The sequence below is a fragment of the Chiloscyllium punctatum genome, chromosome 42 (assembly GCF_047496795.1).
Source record: "Chiloscyllium punctatum isolate Juve2018m chromosome 42, sChiPun1.3, whole genome shotgun sequence".
NCBI lineage: Eukaryota > Metazoa > Chordata > Chondrichthyes > Orectolobiformes > Hemiscylliidae > Chiloscyllium > Chiloscyllium punctatum.
Window position 1 is genome coordinate 9648966 of NC_092780.1, and position 12259 is coordinate 9661224.

Genomic DNA, 12259 nt, shown 5'->3' on the forward strand with positions numbered 1-12259 from the left:
GTGCATCCGCGCTGACCGTATGTACGTGCAACGCTTTCATGCTCTCGTTTCGGGGCTGCAGTGCATGTTTTGCAACATCTCACGATGCAACACGGATCTTTGTGTCTTTGAGGTGTTCATCGTAGAAGGAACCTTGCTGTGGTAGCAAAACACCCCCCCTTCAGTGTTTCCTGTGCAGGATGGGCAACGGCAGTTACTTGAAAAGCCGCTCCAGTGCAGGGAAGTTGCTTCTATAAAGGGGGCACCCAGATTTGAACTGGGGGACCTCTTGATCTGCAGTCAAATGCTCTACCACTGAGCTATACCCCCAACAGCAAACTGCGGTGCATGTTTACACTTTCCACATACTACAGTGACAATTGTCTAAAACAACTCTCTTGTCTGCGCCTTTCAACAGTTTACGTGCAGTACAGATGTTTTGTATGTGGAACCTAACTCCAAAATGACTGTCTGACTTCAATGGCATTTGCATCGGAAATGGAAATGGCTGAGTGGTAGAGTCCAGATGGACGGAAGATATTGCTCCGATGACCTCGGCGCTGACCGTATGCACGTGCAATGCTTTCATGCTCTCGTTTCAGCGCTGCAGTGCATGTTTTGTAACATCTCACGATGCAACACGGATCTTCGTGTCTTTGAGGTGTTCATCGTAGAAGGAACCTTGCTGTGGTATCAAAACACCCCTCCTTCAGTGTTTCCTGTGCAGGATGGGCAACGGCAGTTACTTGAAAAGCCGCTCCAGTGCAGGGAAGTTGCTTGTATAAAGGGGGCACCCAGATTTGTACTGGGGACATCTGGATCTGCAGTCAAATGCTCTACCACTGAGCTATACTCCCACGAGAAAACGGCGGTGCATGTTTACACTTTCCACATACTACAATGACAATTGTCTAAAACAACTCTCTTGTCTGCGCCTTTCATCAGTTTACGTGCAGCACAGATGTTTTGTATGTGGAACCTAACTCCAAAATGACTGTCTGACTTCAATGGCATTTGCATCGGAAATGGAAATGGCTGAGTGGTAGAGTTCAGATGGACGGAAGATATTGCGCAGATGCACTCATAGAGTGCATCCGCGCTGACCGAATGTACGTGCAACGCTTTCATGCTCTCGTTTCGGGGCTGCAGTGCATGTTTTGCAACATCTCACGATGCAACACGGATCTTTGTGTCTTTGAGGTGTTCATCGTAGAAGGAACCTTGCTGTGGTAGCAAAACACCCCTCCTTCAGTGTTTCCTGTGCAGGAGGGGCAACGGCAGTTACTTGAAAAGCCGCTCCAGTGCAGGGAAGTTGCTTGTATAAAGGGGGCACCCAGATTTGAACTGGGGACCTCTTGATCTGCAGTTAAATGCTCTACCACTGAGCTATACCCCCAACTGAAAACTACGGTGCATGTTTATACTTTCCACATACTACAGTGACAATTGTCGAAAACAACTCTTTTGTCTGTGCCTTTCAACAGTTTACGTGCAGCACAGATGTTTTGTATGTGGAACCTAACTCCAAAATGACTGTCTGACTTCAATGGCATTTGCATCGGAAATGGAAATGGCTGAGTGGTAGAGTTCAGATGGACGGAAGATATTGCGCAGATGCACTCATCGAGTGCATCCGCGCTGACCATATGCACGTGCGATGCTTTCATGCTCTCGTTTCAGCGCTGCAGTGCATGTTTTGCAACATCTCATGATGCAACACGGATCTTCGTGTCTTTGAGGTGTTCATCGTAGAAGGAACCTTGCTGTAGTAGCAAAACACCCCTCCTTCAGTGTTTCCTGTGCAGGAGGGGCAACGGCAGTCACTTGAAAAGCCGCTCCAGTGCCGGGAAGTTGCTTGTGTAAAGGGGGCACCCAGATTTGAACTGGGGACCTCTTGATCTGCAGTCAAATGCTCCACTGAGCGACACCCCCACTGGAAAACTGCGGTGCATGTTTACACTTTCCACATACTACAGTGACAATTGTCTAAAACAACTCTGTTGTCTGTGCCTTTCAACAGTTTACGTGCAGCACAGATGTTTTGTATGTGGAACCTAACTCCAAAATGACTGTCTGACTTCAATGGCATTTGCATCGGAAATGGAAATGGCTGAGTGGTAGAGTTCAGATGGACGGAAGATATTGCGCAGATGCACTCATAGAGTGCATCCGCGCTGACCGTATGTACGTGCAACGCTTTCATGCTCTCGTTTCGGGGCTGCAGTGCATGTTTTGCAACATCTCACGATGCAACACGGATCTTTGTGTCTTTGAGGTGTTCATCGTAGAAGGAACCTTGCTGTGGTAGCAAAACACCCCTCCTTCAGTGTTTCCTGTGCAGGATGGGCAACGGCAGTTACTTGAAAAGCCGCTCCAGTGCCGGGAAGTTGCTTGTGTAAAGGGGGCACCCAGATTTGAACTGGGGACCTCTTGATCTGCAGTCAAATGCTCTACCACTGAGCTATACTCCCACGAGAAAACGGCGGTGCATGTTTACACTTTCCACATACTACAGTGACAATTGTCTAAAACAACTCTCTTGTCTGCGCCTTTCAACAGTTTACGTGCAGCACAGATGTTTTGTATATGGAACCTAACTCCAAAATGACTGTCTGACTTCAATGGCATTTGCATCGGAAATGGAAATGGCTGAGTGGTAGAGTCCAGATGGACGGAAGATATTGCTCCGATGACCTCGGCGCTGACCGTATGCACGTGCAATGCTTTCATGCTCTCGTTTCAGCGCTGCAGTGCATGTTTTGCAACATCTCACGATGCAACACGGATCTTCGTGTCTTTGAGGTGTTCATCGTAGAAGGAACCTTGCTGTGGTAGCAAAACACACCACCTTCAGTGTTTCCTGTGCAGGATGGGCAACGGCAGTTACTTGAAAAGCCGCTCCAGTGCAGGGAAGTTGCTTCTAAAAAGGGGGCACTCAGATTTGAACTGGGGACCTCTTGATCTGCAGTCAAATGCTCTACCACTGAGCTATACCCCCAAGGGAAAACTGCGGTGCATGTTTATACTTTCCACATACTACAGTGACAATTGTCGAAAACAACTCTTTTGTCTGTGCCTTTCAACAGTTTACGTGCAGCACAGATGTTTTGTATGTGGAACCTAACTCCAAAATGACTGTCTGACTTCAATGGCATTTGCATCGGAAATGGAAATGGCTGAGTGGTAGAGTTCAGATGGACGGAAGATATTGCGCAGATGCACTCATAGAGTGCATCCGCGCTGACCGGATGCACATGCAACGCTTTCATGCTCTCGTTTCTGCGCTGCAGTGCATGTTTTGCAACATCTCACGATGCAACACGGATCTTCGTGTCTTTGAGGTGTTCATCGTAGAAGGAACCTTGCTGTGGTAGCAAAACACCCCTCCTTCAGTGTTTCCTGTGCAGGATGGGCAACGGCAGTTACTTGAAAAGCCGCTCCAGTGCAGGGAAGTTGCTTGTATAAAGGGGGCACCCAGATTTGAACTGGGGACCTCTTGATTTGCACTCAAATGCTCTACCACTGAGCTATACCCCCAACAGCAAACTGCGGTGCATGTTTATACTTTCCACATACTACAGTGACAATTGTCGAAAACAACTCTTTTGTCTGTGCCTTTCAACAGTTTACGTGCAGCACAGATGTTTTGTTTGTGGAACCTAACTCCAAAATGACTGTCTGACTTCAATGGCATTTGCATCGGAAATGGAAATGGCTGAGTGGTAGAGTCCAGATGGACGGAAGATATTGCTCCGATGACCTCGGCGCTGACCGTATGCACGTGCAATGCTTTCATGCTCTCGTTTCGGCGATGCAGTGCATGTTTTGCAACATCTCACGATGCAACACGGATCTTTGTGTCTTTGAGGTGTTCATCAAAGAAGGAACCTTGCTGTGGTAGCAAAACACCCCTCCTTCAGTGTTTCCTGTGCAACGGCAGTCACTTGAAAAGCCGCTCCAGTGCAGGGAAGTTGCTTGCATAAAGGGGGCACCCAGATTTGTACTGGGGACATCTGGATCTGCAGTCAAATGCTCTACCACTGAGCTATACTCCCACGAGAAAACGGCGGTGCATGTTTACACTTTCCACATACTACAATGACAATTGTCTAAAACAACTCTCTTGTCTGCGCCTTTCATCAGTTTACGTGCAGCACAGATGTTTTGTATGTGGAACCTAACTCCAAAATGACTGTCTGACTTCAATGGCATTTGCATCGGAAATGGAAATGGCTGAGTGGTAGAGTTCAGATGGACGGAAGATATTGCGCAGATGCACTCATAGAGTGCATCCGCGCTGACCGTATGTACGTGCAACGCTTTCATGCTCTCGTTTCGGGGCTGCAGTGCATGTTTTGCAACATCTCACGATGCAACACGGATCTTTGTGTCTTTGAGGTGTTCATCGTAGAAGGAACCTTGCTGTGGTAGCAAAACACCCCTCCTTCAGTGTTTCCTGTGCAGGATGGGCAACGGCAGTTACTTGAAAAGCCGCTCCAGTGCCGGGAAGTTGCTTCTATAAAGGGGGCACCCAGATTTGAACTGGGGACCTCTTGATCTGCAGTCAAATGCTCTACCACTGAGCTATACTCCCACGAGAAAACGGCGGTGCATGTTTACACTTTCCACATACTACAGTGACAATTGTCTAAAACAACTCTCTTGTCTGCGCCTTTCAACAGTTTACGTGCAGCACAGATGTTTTGTATATGGAACCTAACTCCAAAATGACTGTCTGACTTCAATGGCATTTGCATCGGAAATGGAAATGGCTGAGTGGTAGAGTCCAGATGGACGGAAGATATTGCTCCGATGACCTCGGCGCTGACCGTATGCACGTGCAATGCTTTCATGCTCTCGTTTCAGCGCTGCAGTGCATGTTTTGCAACATCTCACGATGCAACACGGATCTTCGTGTCTTTGAGGTGTTCATCGTAGAAGGAACCTTGCTGTGGTAGCAAAACACACCACCTTCAGTGTTTCCTGTGCAGGATGGGCAACGGCAGTTACTTGAAAAGCCGCTCCAGTGCAGGGAAGTTGCTTCTAAAAAGGGGGCACTCAGATTTGAACTGGGGACCTCTTGATCTGCAGTCAAATGCTCTACCACTGAGCTATACCCCCAAGGGAAAACTGCGGTGCATGTTTATACTTTCCACATACTACAGTGACAATTGTCGAAAACAACTCTTTTGTCTGTGCCTTTCAACAGTTTACGTGCAGCACAGATGTTTTGTATGTGGAACCTAACTCCAAAATGACTGTCTGACTTCAATGGCATTTGCATCGGAAATGGAAATGGCTGAGTGGTAGAGTTCAGATGGACGGAAGATATTGCGCAGATGCACTCATAGAGTGCATCCGCGCTGACCGGATGCACATGCAACGCTTTCATGCTCTCGTTTCTGCGCTGCAGTGCATGTTTTGCAACATCTCACGATGCAACACGGATCTTCGTGTCTTTGAGGTGTTCATCGTAGAAGGAACCTTGCTGTGGTAGCAAAACACCCCTCCTTCAGTGTTTCCTGTGCAGGATGGGCAACGGCAGTTACTTGAAAAGCCGCTCCAGTGCAGGGAAGTTGCTTGTATAAAGGGGGCACCCAGATTTGAACTGGGGACCTCTTGATCTGCAGTCAAATGCTCTACCACTGAGCTATACCCCCAACAGCAAACTGCGGTGCATGTTTATACTTTCCACATACTACAGTGACAATTGTCGAAAACAACTCTTTTGTCTGTGCCTTTCAACAGTTTACGTGCAGCACAGATGTTTTGTATGTGGAACCTAACTCCAAAATGACTGTCTGACTTCAATGGCATTTGCATCGGAAATGGAAATGGCTGAGTGGTAGAGTTCAGATGGACGGAAGATATTGCTCCGATGAACTCGGCGCTGACCGTATGCACGTGCAACGCTTTCATGCTCTCGTTTCTGCGCTGCAGTGCATGTTTTGCAACATCTCACGATGCAACACGGATCTTTGTGTCTTTGAGGTGTTCATCGTAGAAGGAACCTTGCTGTGGTAGCAAAACACACCACCTTCAGTGTTTCCTGTGCAGGATGGGCAACGGCAGTTACTTGAAAAGCCGCTCCAGTGCAGGGAAGTTGCTTGTATAAAGGGGGCACCCAGATTTGTACTGGGGACATCTGGATCTGCAGTCAAATGCTCTACCACTGAGCTATACTCCCACGAGAAAACGGCGGTGCATGTTTACACTTTCCACATACTACAGTGACAATTGTCTAAAACAACTCTGTTGTCTGTGCCTTTCAACAGTTTACGTGCAGTACAGATGTTTTGTATGTGGAACCTAACTCCAAAATGACTGTCTGACTTCAATGGCATTTGCATCGGAAATGGAAATGGCTGAGTGGTAGAGTTCAGATGGACGGAAGATATTGCGCAGATGCACTCATAGAGTGCATCCGCGCTGACCGTATGTACGTGCAACGCTTTCATGCTCTCGTTTCGGGGCTGCAGTGCATGTTTTGCAACATCTCACGATGCAACACGGATCTTTGTGTCTTTGAGGTGTTCATCGTAGAAGGAACCTTGCTGTGGTAGCAAAACACCCCCCCTTCAGTGTTTCCTGTGCAGGATGGGCAACGGCAGTTACTTGAAAAGCCGCTCCAGTGCAGGGAAGTTGCTTCTATAAAGGGGGCACCCAGATTTGAACTGGGGGACCTCTTGATCTGCAGTCAAATGCTCTACCACTGAGCTATACCCCCAACAGCAAACTGCGGTGCATGTTTACACTTTCCACATACTACAGTGACAATTGTCTAAAACAACTCTCTTGTCTGCGCCTTTCAACAGTTTACGTGCAGTACAGATGTTTTGTATGTGGAACCTAACTCCAAAATGACTGTCTGACTTCAATGGCATTTGCATCGGAAATGGAAATGGCTGAGTGGTAGAGTCCAGATGGACGGAAGATATTGCTCCGATGACCTCGGCGCTGACCGTATGCACGTGCAATGCTTTCATGCTCTCGTTTCAGCGCTGCAGTGCATGTTTTGTAACATCTCACGATGCAACACGGATCTTCGTGTCTTTGAGGTGTTCATCGTAGAAGGAACCTTGCTGTGGTATCAAAACACCCCTCCTTCAGTGTTTCCTGTGCAGGATGGGCAACGGCAGTTACTTGAAAAGCCGCTCCAGTGCAGGGAAGTTGCTTGTATAAAGGGGGCACCCAGATTTGTACTGGGGACATCTGGATCTGCAGTCAAATGCTCTACCACTGAGCTATACTCCCACGAGAAAACGGCGGTGCATGTTTACACTTTCCACATACTACAATGACAATTGTCTAAAACAACTCTCTTGTCTGCGCCTTTCATCAGTTTACGTGCAGCACAGATGTTTTGTATGTGGAACCTAACTCCAAAATGACTGTCTGACTTCAATGGCATTTGCATCGGAAATGGAAATGGCTGAGTGGTAGAGTTCAGATGGACGGAAGATATTGCGCAGATGCACTCATAGAGTGCATCCGCGCTGACCGAATGTACGTGCAACGCTTTCATGCTCTCGTTTCGGGGCTGCAGTGCATGTTTTGCAACATCTCACGATGCAACACGGATCTTTGTGTCTTTGAGGTGTTCATCGTAGAAGGAACCTTGCTGTGGTAGCAAAACACCCCTCCTTCAGTGTTTCCTGTGCAGGAGGGGCAACGGCAGTTACTTGAAAAGCCGCTCCAGTGCAGGGAAGTTGCTTGTATAAAGGGGGCACCCAGATTTGGGCTGGGGACCTCTTGATCTGCAGTCAAATGCTCTACCACTGAGCTATACCCCCAACTGAAAACTACGGTGCATGTTTATACTTTCCACATACTACAGTGACAATTGTCGAAAACAACTCTTTTGTCTGTGCCTTTCAACAGTTTACGTGCATCACAGATGTTTTGTATGTGGAACCTAACTCCAAAATGACTGTCTGACTTCAATGGCATTTGCATCGGAAATGGAAATGGCTGAGTGGTAGAGTTCAGATGGACGGAAGATATTGCGCAGATGCACTCATCGAGTGCATCCGCGCTGACCATATGCACGTGCGATGCTTTCATGCTCTCGTTTCAGCGCTGCAGTGCATGTTTTGCAACATCTCACGATGCAACACGGATCTTTGTGTCTTTGAGGTGTTCATCGTAGAAGGAACCTTGCTGTGGTAGCAAAACACCCCTCCTTCAGTGTTTCCTGTGCAGGATGGGCAACGGCAGTTACTTGAAGAGCCGCTCCAGTGCCGGGAAGTTGCTTCTAAAAAGGGGGCACTCAGATTTGAACTGGGGACCTCTTGATCTGCAGTCAAATGCTCTACCACTGAGCTATACCCCCAACAGAAAACTGCGGTGCATGTTTACACTTTCCACATACTACAGTGACAATTGTCTAAAACAACTCTCTTGTCTGCGCCTTTCAACAGTTTACGTGCAGCACAGATGTTTTGTATGTGGAACCTAACTCCAAAATGACTGTCTGACTTCAATGGCATTTGCATCGGAAATGGAAATGGCTGAGTGGTAGAGTCCAGATGGACGGAAGATATTGCTCCGATGACCTCGGCGCTGACCGTATGCACGTGCAATGCTTTCATGCTCTCGTTTCAGCGCTGCAGTGCATGTTTTGCAACATCTCACGATGCAACACGGATCTTCGTGTCTTTGAGGTGTTCATCGTAGAAGGAACCTTGCTGTGGTAGCAAAACACCCCCCCTTCAGTGTTTCCTGTGCAGGATGGGCAACGGCAGTTACTTGAAAAGCCGCTCCAGTGCAGGGAAGTTGCTTCTAAAAAGGGGGCACTCAGATTTGAACTGGGGACCTCTTGATCTGCAGTCAAATGCTCTACCACTGAGCTATACCCCCAACGGAAAACTGCGGTGCATGTTTATACTTTCCACATACTACAGTGACAATTGTCGAAAACAACTCTTTTGTCTGTGCCTTTCAACAGTTTACGTGCAGCACAGATGTTTTGTATGTGGAACCTAACTCCAAAATGACTGTCTGACTTCAATGGCATTTGCATCGGAAATGGAAATGGCTGAGTGGTAGAGTTCAGATGGACGGAAGATATTGCGCAGATGCACTCATCGAGTGCATCCGCGCTGACCATATGCACGTGCGATGCTTTCATGCTCTCGTTTCAGCGCTGCAGTGCATGTTTTGCAACATCTCACGATGCAACACGGATCTTTGTGTCTTTGAGGTGTTCATCGTAGAAGGAACCTTGCTGTGGTATCAAAACACCCCTCCTTCAGTGTTTCCTGTGCAGGATGGGCAACGGCAGTTACTTGAAAAGCCGCTCCAGTGCAGGGAAGTTGCTTGTATAAAGGGGGCACCCAGATTTGTACTGGGGACATCTGGATCTGCAGTCAAATGCTCTACCACTGAGCTATACTCCCACGAGAAAACGGCGGTGCATGTTTACACTTTCCACATACTACAATGACAATTGTCTAAAACAACTCTCTTGTCTGCGCCTTTCATCAGTTTACGTGCAGCACAGATGTTTTGTATGTGGAACCTAACTCCAAAATGACTGTCTGACTTCAATGGCATTTGCATCGGAAATGGAAATGGCTGAGTGGTAGAGTTCAGATGGACGGAAGATATTGCGCAGATGCACTCATAGAGTGCATCCGCGCTGACCGAATGTACGTGCAACGCTTTCATGCTCTCGTTTCGGGGCTGCAGTGCATGTTTTGCAACATCTCACGATGCAACACGGATCTTTGTGTCTTTGAGGTGTTCATCGTAGAAGGAACCTTGCTGTGGTAGCAAAACACCCCTCCTTCAGTGTTTCCTGTGCAGGATGGGCAACGGCAGTTACTTGAAAAGCCGCTCCAGTGCCGCGAAGTCGCTTCTATAAAGGGGGCACCCAGATTTGAACTGGGGACCTCTTGATCTGCAGTCAAATGCTCTACCACTGAGCTATACCCCCAACAGAAAACTGCGGTGCATGTTTACACTTTCCACATACTACAGTGACAATTGTCTAAAACAACTCTCTTGTCTGCGCCTTTCAACAGTTTACGTGCAGCACAGATGTTTTGTTTGTGGAACCTAACTCCAAAATGACTGTCTGACTTCAATGGCATTTGCATCGGAAATGGAAATGGCTGAGTGGTAGAGTCCAGATGGACGGAAGATATTGCTCCGATGACCTCGGCGCTGACCGTATGCACGTGCAATGCTTTCATGCTCTCGTTTCAGCGCTGCAGTGCATGTTTTGCAACATCTCACGATGCAACACGGATCTTCGTGTCTTTGAGGTGTTCATCGTAGAAGGAACCTTGCTGTGTAGCAAAACACCCCTCCTTCAGTGTTTCCCGTGCAGGAGGGGCAACGGCAGTTACTTGAAAAGCCGCTCCAGTGCAGGGAAGTTGCTTGTATAAAGGGGGCACCCAGATTTGTACTGGGGACATCTGGATCTGCAGTCAAATGCTCTACCACTGAGCTATACTCCCACGAGAAAACGGCGGTGCATGTTTACACTTTCCACATACTACAATGACAATTGTCTAAAACAACTCTCTTGTCTGCGCCTTTCATCAGTTTACGTGCAGCACAGATGTTTTGTATGTGGAACCTAACACCAAAATGACTGTCTGACTTCAATGGCATTTGCATCGGAAATGGAAATGGCTGAGTGGTAGAGTTCAGATGGACGGAAGATATTGCGCAGATGCACTCATAGAGTGCATCCGCGCTGACCGGATGCACGTGCAACGCTTTCATGCTCACGTTTCTGCGCTGCAGTGCATGTTTTGCAACATCTCACGATGCAACACGGATCTTTGTGTCTTGAGGTGTTCATCGTAGAAGGAACCTTGCTGTGGTAGCAAAACACCCCTCCTTCAGTGTTTCCTGTGCAGGAGGGGCAACGGCAGTTACTTGAAAAGCCGCTCCAGTGCCGCGAAGTCGCTTCTATAAAGGGGGCACCCAGATTTGAACTGGGGACCTCTTGATCTGCAGTCAAACGCTCCACCACTGAGCTATACCCCCAACAGAAAACTGCGGTGCATGTTTACACTTTCCACATACTACAGTGACAATTGTCTAAAACAACTCTCTTGTCTGCGCCTTTCAACAGTTTACGTGCAGCACAGATGTTTTGTTTGTGGAACCTAACTCCAAAATGACTGTCTGACTTCAATGGCATTTGCATCGGAAATGGAAATGGCTGAGTGGTAGAGTCCAGATGGACGGAAGATATTGCTCCGATGACCTCGGCGCTGACCGTATGCACGTGCAATGCTTTCATGCTCTCGTTTCAGCGCTGCAGTGCATGTTTTGCAACATCTCACGATGCAACACGGATCTTCGTGTCTTTGAGGTGTTCATCGTAGAAGGAACCTTGCTGTGTAGCAAAACACCCCTCCTTCAGTGTTTCCCGTGCAGGAGGGGCAACGGCAGTTACTTGAAAAGCCGCTCCAGTGCAGGGAAGTTGCTTGTATAAAGGGGGCACCCAGATTTGTACTGGGGACATCTGGATCTGCAGTCAAATGCTCTACCACTGAGCTATACTCCCACGAGAAAACGGCGGTGCATGTTTACACTTTCCACATACTACAATGACAATTGTCTAAAACAACTCTCTTGTCTGCGCCTTTCATCAGTTTACGTGCAGCACAGATGTTTTGTATGTGGAACCTAACACCAAAATGACTGTCTGACTTCAATGGCATTTGCATCGGAAATGGAAATGGCTGAGTGGTTGAGTTCAGATGGACGGAAGATATTGCGCAGATGCACTCATAGAGTGCATCCGCGCTGACCGGATGCACGTGCAACGCTTTCATGCTCACGTTTCTGCGCTGCAGTGCATGTTTTGCAACATCTCACGATGCAACACGGATCTTTGTGTCTTGAGGTGTTCATCGTAGAAGGAACCTTGCTGTGGTAGCAAAACACCCCTCCTTCAGTGTTTCCTGTGCAGGAGGGGCAACGGCAGTTACTTGAAAAGCCGCTCCAGTGCAGGGAAGTTGCTTGTATAAAGGGGGCACCCAGATTTGAACTGGGGACCTCTTGATCTGCAGTCAAATGCTCTACCACTGAGCTATACCCCCAACTGAAAACTGCGGTGCATGTTTATACTTTCCACATACTACAGTGACAATTGTCGAAAACAACTCTTTTGTCTGTGCCTTTCAACAGTTTACGTGCAGCACAGATGTTTTGTATGTGGAACCTAACTCCAAAATGACTGTCTGACTTCAATGGCATTTGCATCGGAAATGGAAATGGCTGAGTGGTAGAGTTCAGATGGACGGAAGATATTGCG

At 47.8% G+C, this 12259-nt stretch overlaps 14 non-coding genes across 14 annotated transcripts; all 14 read right to left on the minus strand.

Moving 5' to 3' along the window:
* Positions 1-236: 236 nt before the first annotated feature.
* On the minus strand, positions 237-309 carry trnac-gca (transfer RNA cysteine (anticodon GCA)). Its single transcript has one exon. It is a non-coding gene; the product is annotated as a tRNA-Cys (tRNA).
* Positions 310-1303: 994 nt separating this feature from the next.
* Positions 1304-1375, minus strand: trnac-gca (transfer RNA cysteine (anticodon GCA)). The gene has a single exon. It is a non-coding gene; the product is annotated as a tRNA-Cys (tRNA).
* A 1003-nt stretch (positions 1376-2378) lies between these two features.
* Positions 2379-2450, minus strand: trnac-gca (transfer RNA cysteine (anticodon GCA)). Its single transcript has one exon. It is a non-coding gene; the product is annotated as a tRNA-Cys (tRNA).
* A 455-nt stretch (positions 2451-2905) lies between these two features.
* On the minus strand, positions 2906-2977 carry trnac-gca (transfer RNA cysteine (anticodon GCA)). Its single transcript has one exon. It is a non-coding gene; the product is annotated as a tRNA-Cys (tRNA).
* A 467-nt stretch (positions 2978-3444) lies between these two features.
* On the minus strand, positions 3445-3516 carry trnac-gca (transfer RNA cysteine (anticodon GCA)). The gene has a single exon. It is a non-coding gene; the product is annotated as a tRNA-Cys (tRNA).
* Positions 3517-4501: 985 nt separating this feature from the next.
* Positions 4502-4573, minus strand: trnac-gca (transfer RNA cysteine (anticodon GCA)). Its single transcript has one exon. It is a non-coding gene; the product is annotated as a tRNA-Cys (tRNA).
* A 455-nt stretch (positions 4574-5028) lies between these two features.
* Positions 5029-5100, minus strand: trnac-gca (transfer RNA cysteine (anticodon GCA)). The gene has a single exon. It is a non-coding gene; the product is annotated as a tRNA-Cys (tRNA).
* A 467-nt stretch (positions 5101-5567) lies between these two features.
* trnac-gca (transfer RNA cysteine (anticodon GCA)) lies at positions 5568-5639 on the minus strand. The gene has a single exon. It is a non-coding gene; the product is annotated as a tRNA-Cys (tRNA).
* Positions 5640-6633: 994 nt separating this feature from the next.
* Positions 6634-6706, minus strand: trnac-gca (transfer RNA cysteine (anticodon GCA)). Its single transcript has one exon. It is a non-coding gene; the product is annotated as a tRNA-Cys (tRNA).
* A 1533-nt stretch (positions 6707-8239) lies between these two features.
* trnac-gca (transfer RNA cysteine (anticodon GCA)) lies at positions 8240-8311 on the minus strand. Its single transcript has one exon. It is a non-coding gene; the product is annotated as a tRNA-Cys (tRNA).
* Positions 8312-8766: 455 nt separating this feature from the next.
* On the minus strand, positions 8767-8838 carry trnac-gca (transfer RNA cysteine (anticodon GCA)). The gene has a single exon. It is a non-coding gene; the product is annotated as a tRNA-Cys (tRNA).
* Positions 8839-9844: 1006 nt separating this feature from the next.
* On the minus strand, positions 9845-9916 carry trnac-gca (transfer RNA cysteine (anticodon GCA)). Its single transcript has one exon. It is a non-coding gene; the product is annotated as a tRNA-Cys (tRNA).
* A 992-nt stretch (positions 9917-10908) lies between these two features.
* Positions 10909-10980, minus strand: trnac-gca (transfer RNA cysteine (anticodon GCA)). The gene has a single exon. It is a non-coding gene; the product is annotated as a tRNA-Cys (tRNA).
* Positions 10981-11972: 992 nt separating this feature from the next.
* trnac-gca (transfer RNA cysteine (anticodon GCA)) lies at positions 11973-12044 on the minus strand. The gene has a single exon. It is a non-coding gene; the product is annotated as a tRNA-Cys (tRNA).
* Positions 12045-12259: the final 215 nt, after the last annotated feature.